Here is a 12,277-nt window from a genome sequence, read left to right as displayed (position 1 = left end):
TTCGCCTTCAGAGTTGACCCTTTCACCGTGTTTGTTTTGTTTTGTTTTGTTTTAATTGTATTTCGTTTTAAGCTTAAACAAACACACCTTCGGTGATGGATTGGGAAAGAGAAGTTTCAAGGCTGAGTGCTAAGTTTTGGCCAGCGCACCTGAGTGAATTAAGCTGTTTATTGCTCTGTAGAATATTAGTGGTAACAGCTGGGTTAGAGCCGGCGGTGAGAATCGAGAGGTTTCCTTTATTTTTGACGTGTTAATTGTTAATGCCTAGGTTTACCACAGTGAAGCCCAGGGGAAAGATTTAGGAGTCATCACCTTAGAGATGATGTGTATCTCCGCGAAATCACCAGGAGACCTTCTAAGAAGTGGGTTTCGTAGAGAACTTAAGAAGGCAAAGGACTGAACCCTTGAGTCATGTGAGTAAACGGTGTGTTTTATTATTTTTTAATTTTGGAGACTAACAATGCATTGGTATTAATGATGGGAAATTGGTGAAGCAGGGAAGATGTGGAGTGACTGCAGGAGCAAATTTCCCGAGAGGGAGAGAGGAATTAGGACACAGTGAACTCACTTTGAAAAGCGTGAAGTACTAATTCAGGGAAGTTCTATTAGTAAACTGCGTCCTCTAGAAAGAAAATCTCAGTTCTGACTTTAAATTGTCAGTGATAAACGCTGAGGGAAAGAAAACCATAGAAGTGCATTAAAAAATCTGAGCGATGACTTACGCTTTCTACAGCTTGAGGCATAGCACCAACACAATATAATTTAGATTAGGAGGTCCAGCTGATGTAGTGAACCTAAAATCACACCAAAAGAGTGCAGACTTCATTGGTAATGTTCTTGTAAGGTTCTCCTGCCTGCTTCAAATTAAAAACTCTCCCAAGACTTCCTCCACTTACAAAACAAAAAAATATGCTCTCATCAATATGCATAATTTTACATATTATATTCTGTACTGTATTATAGTATGAAGATGATCAGCTTGTCTCTTGGAAATTTGTGGTAACCACTTTTTAGTAGTCCTGGGGTTTCGACAGAGCCCCTCTGGTTCCTGGGCTATTTCTCTCCTCCCACATAGCTACAATTCTATACAAATGGGATTGTACTCACCCTCCATACCCCATTTCACTCTCGACCCTACTGCCCTATGGTATCAGCCTTTACTACTTCTGAAAATGTTGTTATTCCAGTGTCAGTAATGACCACTGCATTCATCTGGTAAGGCTGTCATAGCAAAATGCCACAGGCTGGGTGGCTCAAACAACAGAAATTTATTTCTCACAGTTCTGGAGGCTGGAAGTGCAAGATCAAAGTGTCAGCAGGGCTGGTTTCTCCTGAGACCTCTTTCCTTGGCTTGAGGATGGCTGCCTTCTCTCTGTGTCCTTATGTGGCTTTTCCTCTGTAAGGGTGCAACCTTGGTGTTCCTCTCTCTTTTTATGGGGACACCAGTCCTATTGAATTAGCCCCCCCCCCATGAGCTTATTTAACCTAGGTTACCTCTGTAAAGGTCCTTTATCCAAATACAGTCACGTTAGGGGTTAGGCCTTTGATGCATGAATCTTAGGGCCACAGCATTTCGTAACAACTATCTTTCCAGTAAATTTGATGGCAATTCTGGCTTTACTTGAATAATGTGGTTTACTTCATGCTTTTGACAGTTCCCTCCTTAAAAAGACTTTTGCTTATCTCCCTTATTTTCCATGACACTATTGTTTCTGCCTATTGCATTTATTTTATTGGCCACTCCTACCTTGGTTTCCATCCAAATTCTTCTTCCCACATCTTCCCCTAATTGTTCTTAATCTCTAGGCTTTGTCCTGAGCCCTCTTCTTACCTCACTTAAAATGATTTCACTAAGGGGTATTAATCATGCCATAGCTCAAACATGATATGCTTACTACTGACATATCCTTTTACAACTCTAGTCCAGACCCTCTCTTGAGGTTTGGAATCATGTGTGTTCACTTTCTGTTGACCATCCTGGAATTTATTGAACATCTCTGACTAGGATAGATGCATGAGCTCAAAAAGCAATAGGCACTCAATACATATTTGTTGAGCTCATTCAGAACACTCATTCATTCACTCAAAAATATTTGTTGATCACCTACTAAATAGCAGACACTGTTGTAGGTGCTTGGAATACATCAGTGAGCAGAAGAGACCAAGGTCCTTGTCCTCAAGGAGATTCCATCATAGCAGATTACTGGCAATGACAAATAAATGCTAAATAAATTATACAGTATGATGGATGATGTTAAGTACTTAGATTAAAGAAAAAGTAGACCAGGGTAGGAGGGATCAGGGACGGGTCAAGGGGCGGGTTGAAGGATTAAATTAGGTGGTCAGGTGAACCTCATTGAGAAAGAGTGATTTAAACAGAGGTTTGAAGAAGGTGAGTGAATAAATACAGTTTACGAAAGGCATCTCAAATATAATACGTCCAAAACTCCACTGAACAAGTCTCTTCCCTAGAATTCTCAGTGTGGTTGCCATTCATTCTTCTACTAGAGTGATCATATAAATCTATCTGCCAAACTAGGACACAATGGAGAATAAAGGATGGTACTACAGGCATTAACCAGCACATCCCCAGACAAACTTGGGTGTGTGGATGTATGGATGCCTAGCTGTCACCCCAGGCAGAAACATATGTCATTCTTGTCTTCTCTCACTCCCTCGTCCCTCCCTTCCCCCTTATCTTCTCCCAGTAGATGACCAAGTTCTTTTGATATTACCCAGAATATATCTCTTCTATTTCTAATATTGCTGTCTTAATTCGAGATATCTCAGGATCTCTGATTAGCATAGAGACAGGAGCTCAAAAATGTTCTAACTCTGAGTCTGTTTCTCCTCAAATCCGTTCCCTAGATCTCAGATGGACTCTTCCTAAACACTCTAATCCTGACACTCTCATTTAAAAAATGAGGAGTGAGGGACTTCCCTGGCATCCCAGTGGTTAGGACTCCACACTTTCACTGCTGAAGGCGTGGGTTTAATCCCTGGTCGGAGAACTAGGATCCCTGCAACCGCATGGCGTGGCCAAAAAAAAAGTGAAAGGTTTGGGTAGAAAGCACATAAAGCACATAGAGAGGCTGACAAGGCCCTTGCTGGTCCCAGGCCCCTTCCTCTGTTGCCTGTCTCCTACTCATGACTTGTATGTAGGCCAGCCCTGCCTGAGTGCCTGTTACAATCTAGCCCTGCCAGATGCCTTCCCTGAAAGGTAAGAACATGGGGGTATCAAGCAGTTTATCTTCAAAACCCACAGCTTCTGTAATTTTAAGTCTAAAACTCACAGAGATTAAATGCCCATTATTTCCCTTAAGATGTGGGGAATTAAAAATATATCAGATCTCTCTCTAGTTCCTATTTCAGCCCAAATGAATCCAATTAGGTTTCACTGCAAACTATAAAATACGCTAGGCCTATTTCCTCTTTAAATTGATTATAAATGTTGATGCTCTTCAGTATAAGTGCAAATTAATCTAGGGAATTCCATGAAATTTTATTTCTTAATTAAGCAGTTTAGACTAAATTACTTAACTGCAATGACTACTCTGGCTCCTAAAGTTGTTCAAGGTCAGACAAATGTCATCAAATGTAATACAATGATTTTCCACTTGGCACAGACTTTTTCGTCAAACTCATTTTATTGCTTTGGGCTTGAGAGGAGAGGTTGCAGTCTTGAGCCGGGTGATCTCTAGAGACTGGGACCAGGATTATAGGAGGCAACACTAGGTGATGACACTCAGGCCAATTGAAGGAGTTTCTGGAAAATAGAAGCGTGGCTTCCATTTAACTAAGAAAAGAACTGGGGCCTTAGACTGTCCAGAAATTAAACTTTCTACTGATATACATCTGGCAATGCTTCAGTGAGTGCAATCCATTTGGTCAGCCAGATGGACCAGTCCTGGCAGCTTTTCAGTCTCATGCACAAAGCACTTCAGCCTGGGGAAGAAAAAAAGTCCCCAAACAAAAATATAAATAGAGAAGACCCTAGCATTGTGGCTAAACAATGGGGAAGACTCTTATAAATGAGGTTTCCACAACACTGTGCATTTCAGACATGACAGCTGTTACCTTTTTTCTTTCTTGATTTTTAATAGCTTATTTATCATGGGTGAAGGATGAGATTCCTTATCAGAGGCTCCATGCTTTTGGCAGAAAACCTTTACAATGCTCAGTTACTCTCTCCTGGAGGAAAGAAGGCAATTTCTAGCCTCTTTCTGAGAAAATATACTAAATAATACCAACAAAGAACAGTGATAAGAATCTAAACTGAAAAAGATCTTTTGAAAATGCAAACTTCAGTATCATGGACTATCAAAGGAACTCTGGCTAAAAGGATGGACTCACCAAAGAGATTCTATTTTTCTCATTTAGGAAGACTTACTCTTTTCTCACTTTCTAACACCATGAATCTAATTCAAGTTCCCCATTAGCTTGAATGAGAATTATCTTCTGTCACTCAAACTATGTGTCTGCGTTGAAGTTCATTGATCATCCTTCAGCTGAACTGCCATGGCTACTCAATAACCATGGCCCATTTCCTACTCCTGAAGTCAAATGCTTAGATGTGAGGGCATGCCGTGCACTGAGGAGTCTATATATGTCTCCTCCTTCCTCGCCCAGAATTTGCTGAGAGAAGAATAGAGAGATAGAAATCCATTCTAAGCAGCCATCCCAATTTATGCCATTTGTAATTATGGACTTCTGAAGTTACTCTTAATAAATATTTTAACTCACTAATCAATAGGTTACTTGGGGCGAGTTAGAGAGTGTAAAGTAAATGAAAAATGTTAATGTCTTTTACTTATTGAACTTTTTATCAAATACATTTCTTTTTGTCTTTAGATAAATACATTCTGCTAAAACTTAAAATATGGTCCTCCCTTCCCTCTCTCTTTCCCCCTCTTCTTTCTAGCAAAGATTTACTTAGCTCTCACTCTGTGCCAGGTAACACACTGAGGGATTTGTGTGGATTATCAAGAAAATAAAGCATTTTTGGTGAATTCCAGATTTATACACAAGCTGCCTACATTAGCTAATCTCCAAGTTTCCTCTATTATTTGCATTTTGATGAGATGTCAAGGTCCAGATCAAGTATCACAAATAAAAATTCCCAGGTGGAGTATCCCATTTTACATTTTGGTTTTAGTGTAGTGGGTTTTTTTTTTGTGTGTGTGGTGTTTGGGTGTTTTTTATTGTGGTGTTCTGGCTTGTTTAGAGAACTAGATTCCTTAACCCAATCTCAGCTCTTCATTCAAAAATATTGGGAATTTTCTTTCTTTATTTCAAGTGAAGAGTAATATGATTTTTTGTCCATTTATACCAGCTACTTTTCAGAATCAGTCCATTCTTTCATATTTTTCTATCACTTCTGCATCCAGTCCTTTGCCACGACTGGCCTAAGTTCATGATAAAATCCTTAGAATTATGGCATGCTAAAGTCTTTTTGGAGGGTTACTTTCAATGTTTTCCACCATGATGTGAGATTTTTACGTTTCTTATGTTGCTTTCTTGTACTGTCTTAGAGAAACAAATCCAGAATGCTGTGATTGGAATTCTTCAGGTTTGGGTCTTGTCAACTATCCCATAGACGATATTTTCAGGGAAACGAGGAATCTTGGAACCGTCAAGCCCTCAGGACATCTTCAAAGTGGGCCTAATTTGACCTTATCCCTTTATCCAGTACTTTCCTTTCTCAAAGTCTTCGTGCTGTTATTCATCCTTTTGTTGGCCAAAGCAAAAGCTAACTTAAAAAATCAAGTATATGGTCTAAAGTATTTTGACAAATACATACATTTGTATAACATTCACCACTACAATCAAGATGTAGAACATTTTTATCACCCCCAAAATCTCCCTGTATCTCTTAAGGTCAGTTCCCCAACTACTCCACATCCTGCCCTCAGGCAACCGTTGATCTGCTCTCTGTCTCTATAGATTAGTTTGGCTATAAAACTACAGTTCTAGACTGTTACACAAATTGAATCACACACTATGTGTTCTTTTGCATCAGGCTTCTTTCATCATACTGTTTTAAGGATTCATCCATGTTCTTGCATGTATTGGTAGTTCATTTCATTTTAGTGCTACTAATTTCCATCTTATGGATATACCACAATGTTTTTATATGTTCACTTGTTAAGGGACATATGGGTTGTTTCTGTTTTTTCTGTTTTGTTTTGCTAGTCAAGTAAAGCTGCTATAAACTTACCTGTACAGACTTTGTGTGGATATATCAGAGCTCATCTGCAAGGAGATGTTAAAGATATATTCAAGGGCCAAAGTTTAAATGCCAAAGGGAGGAAATAGGTAATATAAATGAAAGAAGCAGAATAATGTAAGAGAAAAGGGGGTGAGGACTGTAGCAATTTGCCACAGATCCTATGTTTAATTCTGTTTCATAATGAAACAATGTTAAGAAAACTGCAGTGATAATGTACCACAGCATCAAAAGAAAAGCACTATAGGTCAGCTCCTTCCTTGGATCAGGTAACAAACAGCCCTTTTAAGACGTTTTCCTTGCCACAGGCTAAAGTATCATTAAGAATGCATTGTTAAGAAAAATTTAGTTTTAGACAGTCTTGGGTTTGAATTCATAATCTATACATGCTAACTGCATGACCTTAATCAAGCTTCTTCAAATATCTGAACCTTTGTTTTTTGTTAGCAAAATGGGGATAATAGTGTTACCCATTTTATAGAATGGAGGTAAAGCCTAAAATAAAATTAAAGCGTATCTGGAATTAGCCTAAATATTCTTTCTCTCACTTTGGCATAAGCTACAACTTGATTGTCTTCCGCATGTCAGGCCCTGTGTGAGGTACAGTACTCTCATCATCTCTTTTTTAAAAAAAAAAAATTAATTATTTTTGGCTGCGTTGGGTCCTTGTTGCTGCGCGTGGGCTTTCTTTAGTTGTGGTGAGCGGGGACTACTCTTCATCGTGGTGTGCGGGCTTCTCATTGCAGTGGCTTCTCTTGCTGCAGAGCACGGGCTCTAGAGTACAGGCTCAGTAGTTGTGGCGCACAGGCTTAGTTGCTCTGCAGCATGTGGGATCTTCCCAGACCAGGGCTCGAACCCGTGTCCCCTGCATTGGCAAGCGGATTCTTAACCTCTGCACCACTAGGGAAGTCCTTCATCATCTCATTTTATTAAATCTTCACCTCATTAGCTAGACAAAAAACTGAGGTTGAGCGAGGTTGAAGCCATGTGATGAAAGCAGAAAACGAGAACCACTAGCTGTGACTGGAATTTGCTTCCGTGAAGCATGAGTCAACAGCTGACAAGTTTCATTGACTGGGGTCCATCTCTACATTTGCAAAAGGCTGGAGCTCACTTCTTAGCAACCATGTCACTTACGCTACTCATCCATAACCTGCAGGTCTGATGTCCTCATAACAAGTTGGAGGCCAGGCTTTTCTGAGAGCTTGTCTTTGGCCAACTCTAACCATATTGTCAAAAATAGGTGTCTGCCACTGGACTGGGAGCTCCATTCTGAGGACCTGGCAGAGGGCCTCGCACATCGGAGTCAGAGATCATTTTATGGAGCACAACTTGAACATAGTTTTCCTTACATTGAATCCAGGAACCAGAATCTTTAGATAAAGAATAGTGTTTACCTCTTAACACCATCGTGCATGTTACTTTAATCTTTGGGTCATCTTTAATAGCTGAGACAACCACTTAGGTGGTGGTTATGTATCTCTCTGGGTATAACATCGAGTCACCTATTTTTAAAATGATGTCATTCCACCTCACTGGATCCCTGTTGTTTTTTTGTTTATAAACTGAAGGTATGGACTATATGCTCTATAAGATCCTTCACATCGTTAAATTCTCTGATTCAAATAACACCCCCTGGTTCCTGTCCCAGTTCTAATAACTTTGGGGTAACCTGGCATTTTTCTGGGATCAGGTTCCTATAATGCAGTGGCTCTTCAGACCAGCAGCATCAGCAATAACTGGTCCACTGAGTCTAAGAACCACCCTTGCTGAAAGGGGGAACAGCACCCCTCTGCATCTAGTCTGAGTCTTTCCTCAAACATCAAACGCTGGCTCCAACTCCACAGCACCTGCCCGCTGACACCTCCCTGTGTTCTGCAGAGGGGAGACAGCCTGGAGAGGGGCTGGAGGAGGTCATGGAGGGGCCGTGACCTCCAGTTGACCCGTGAGCTCCTGTCCTTAGAAGGCACGTTCTGCCCACCATCCCCACGTTTGGAAGGAGCCTTGAGAGAGCAATGGATGTTGAGACCACGGATGGCATACATGACTGAACCCACTTAAGGCCTCTATATCAACTTTTAAAATTCTGGCAGGCAGGTATGGAGATCTACTGGTCTCACAGCTGCCCAAGACATGCCTCCTATGTAAGTTCCCTGGCATATTAGTCCTGCCACCTACCGCTCTGGAGTGGTCTGCCTCTTTCTTCTGTCTCTTCTTACCCCTGTATGGGGCGGGGGGGAGGCCAGTTTCAGATTTCACCTGGGCAACCCCTAAGGTTGCAAACCAGCTAGGGTTCTTCAAATTCCACTCCCCCCGCCCTGACGACCCAACATAACATCTTTGTTGGCTTCATTAATGAGTTATGAGGATAATTTCACTTCCTTAGAAACACATGGCATCCTTCCAAAACTGAGTTTCAGTTTATAAGCAAAGGCTATAAAATGGCTTCGTCCTGGCTGAGGGAGGAAAGGAAAGTGTTAGTTTTATGTGTATGTGTGTGGTTGAGGATCAGATCAGGGACTAGCAGTCAAGGAAAGCTTCTGCCTGCGCAACATACTCATGAAAGAGCTTGAATTTAGACTCTTGTTGAAATTTCTAAATTGAATTACGTGTAACCTCACAGTGGCGCACTTGAAAAATAATCATTTCACTTGTGGTCCATATCTGGATTATATCAATACTTTCTGTAGTGTATTGTGAATTATTTTATAAACAAATGCTGTACTTAACCTTATAGACAACATAATTGTGTTGCATTGGGTTTTCATAAAAGTAATTTGTCACTATATTAAATTCTTGTGCCCTAGTCTTGCAATGATTCATGATAGTGGCCTAAGAGCCTCAATATATCAACTTGCCCTGACCTCTCTCTCCCTTATGAGAAACTCTGGGAAGATACTCAGTATCTAGATGAGGTGTTAGGAGGGTCTAACATTAGGCCCCAAATGGATACAATGCAATCTATGCTAAAAACTTCCCCTTAACATTGAACTCCGTAAAGCATTCAAAGTACTTCCTAATTTCATGTCTTACCTAATTTATATCAAAAGTCAACAAACATTTATCAAGTGCTTACTATGTGCCAGATACTGTATTAATACTGAGGAAACAAAGATGAAAAGAACAGCCAGTATTCTCAAAGTGCCTGCAGCCTACCGAGGGAAAAATCTTGAATCATGGGTACAATTCATCATACAAAACACTGTGAGGGAAGTATGTACATGATACAAAAATTCATTTTAATTGGGGAGAAGAGAAAGTGTTCTGGGGAAGACACCCCCAGTAATGGTTATGAATGTGCTATACTACTTCTCAGCACAGGAACGACTGGGGCAGAGGCTAGAGTGTCTGAAATAAGAGCGTGATTCTAAAGAGCTAAAGCAACTCTCTGAGTTTTGCTGTAGGCTAAAGGCAGTTTAAGGGGAGTGTGGGCAGGTGGGCCCCATCTCCTGCCCTCAGGCGTTCTTTAAATCTCTAACTCATTTGGTCTAGATCTGTTGAGAGCTTTTTGCCTAAAAAATTCAGGATTCGGAAGACAGGGACTGGTGAGCTGCTCCCTCCAGGTCTGTCCGGCACCCAGAAGCTGGCAAAACCACTAAACAGCTGGGTTGCAGCAGGCCGCCACCAGGCTCCAAGTCCTCCTCCCTGGAAAGTGTAGAAGACAAAGGATTTGAAGGCAAAAAAAAAAGTTCTATGTTAGTGCAGAGAGATCCGTTTATCAGCAGAGAGTTATCAAGGTTAATGAGAAAAATTATCTCATCAGAACAATCCCCGGGTGGAGGCGCGGGCAGGAGCCGTCTCCCTCTCTAATCTGCAAGCCTGGGGCCTCCCCGAGCAATGCGATCCATCAAAGTCACTTCCTCTGCCTTCCCAGGGGAGCGAGCCCCCTCCTGCCACTAAGGAGGAAACCGGTGGGAGGGTCCCGCAGATGGCCAGTGGGCACAAGGGCGATGCCAGGTGTGCCTGGAAGTAGAAAAAGGAGCAGGGGACTGCACCCCAAACCTCCTTCTGGCTCCTAGGGAGCCGAGAACTGAGGATGACTAAGCAGGTGCCAAGGGAGGGAAGGAAACGTGTGCCCTACACACACACACATGTGCCAGCATACACACCACACCCTGTACTCACGTACACACGAAGTACACACAATATGGACATATGCCATACACATGCACACTCAGTGACATCCACCACACACATCATGCATGAACACTCCACACATACACACGGGGCACACACACACACACACACACACACACAGACAGGCATGCTGTGTGTCCTGCTGTCATTTGTTTTCAATCTTTCATTCTTTATGGGAAATAACAACCGTTTAGTCAGATGCATTTTCATAAATGCTTGTCCTTATGGTTCCTTTGGCAGAAGCCTGGAATTTCCACCTGCTGCCAGTCCTGGGGGTAGAGAGTTTTTTGTTTCGTTTGTTGCAGTTATTGTGGTGGTGTTGGTTCAGTTTTGCATTGTGCCAGAGAAGGCAGGAAGCAGCAGAGAAGTAGCTAGAAAGCCACAACTTTTGCAGGTAGGCCATTCAATATACAATGCAGCTTGCCAGACTGTGGCTGGCTGGCTCACGGTCCCGGGACTGCAGTAACTGCCCACTTCCAGTGCCTCGTCCCCATCATTGCCGCACTCCCTTTATGCGAAGGGCAAGCCTTCCACCAGCAGGGGGTGCTACTCTTTGATCAGACTCCCTTCTCTTGGCCACAGCTCCCTTGTTCCCGACACTTCAAATCTTTCCTCAAGCCACATCCTCTTTGGGAAGCTTTTAGCCTTCACAGATCTTCCCTCTCCTCGGGCATTCCGTAATAAAGTTACGATAACTTTAGTAGTACTCCTCTGTAAAGCACAGTTTAGTCCATGATTTATATCAACTTGTATTCTCACTAGATTTCAAGGATGTCAGTTTCAACTTCTCCAGCCAGCTTGTAAGGGACTGCAGGGCATGATCAGTGTTTTAACACATTCTGGCATGCTCCCTCAGCTATGGACAAATGTGGGGAGCTGGGTTGCGATTCTTTTTTTTTTTTAAACCCCACATTTGTTTATTTATTTATTTTTGGCTGTGTTGGGTCTTCATTTCTGTGCGAGGCTTTCTCTAGTTGTGGCAAGCGGGGGCCGCTCTTCATCGCGGTGCACAGGCCTCTCACTGTCGTGGCCTCTCTTATTGTGGAGCACAGGCTCCAGACGCACAGGCTCAGTAGTTGTGGCTCATGGGCCTAGTTGCTCCACGGCATGTGGGATCTTCCCAGACCAGGGCTCGAACCCGTGTCCCCTGCATGAGCAGGCAGATTCTCAACCACTGCGCTACCAGGGAAGCCCCTGGGTTGTGATTCTTATCTTAAGGCATGGCCAGTAGATTTTATATTCATTACATTTCTTTCTTTGACAGAGGCTTCATTTGAGAAACAGTGTATTTTTCTGGATATTCTCTGTTTCTATCCATTGCTAAGAACTTTTGAAGGCTTACAAATTGTTCTGCAAGCACAGAACCATGTTTGACATAACTGCCAGCATTCTTCAGTGGTGAAGCCTTTGCCAGTGGGGAGACAGAGGGGATGATGTCTCAGAAACCATGACCCCTAGCACCTGGAGCCGACCCCATTTGATGACAAACATGATCTCCTCACATTAGGTAGGCAGAGACACAGTTTCTAGGCATCTCACTGACGTTAACTCCCCAAAGATCCTATACACGTTGGTTGGCCAGTATGATCAAAATATAGTGTGATTTATCCATTCATCAGATATTTATTGATTACTTATCAGTTATGCTCTAGACTCTGGGCAAGGCACTGGAGGTATACCTCTGAACAAGCCAATTATAAGACTTGTACTCTAGGGTTACAAATGGTGGTCAGTACCATGAAGGAACTGGAGAATTATGATGACAGAGGAGGAGCTGGAGAGGGAGAGTGGGGCAGGTGTAGCGAGAACTCATCTGGATGGAGTAAGCGGAGAAGGTGAGGACAGTTAGACTAAGACCCTAAGGGAGAGAAGCAGCAGATTTCAGAGCGTAGAGGAAGAGGTAGTTTGTCAAGT

Source organism: Mesoplodon mirus (genome assembly GCF_964341445.2).
Source record: "Mesoplodon mirus genome assembly, chromosome: 8".
Lineage (NCBI taxonomy): Eukaryota > Metazoa > Chordata > Mammalia > Artiodactyla > Ziphiidae > Mesoplodon > Mesoplodon mirus.
Note: the sequence above shows the minus strand (reverse complement) of the source record.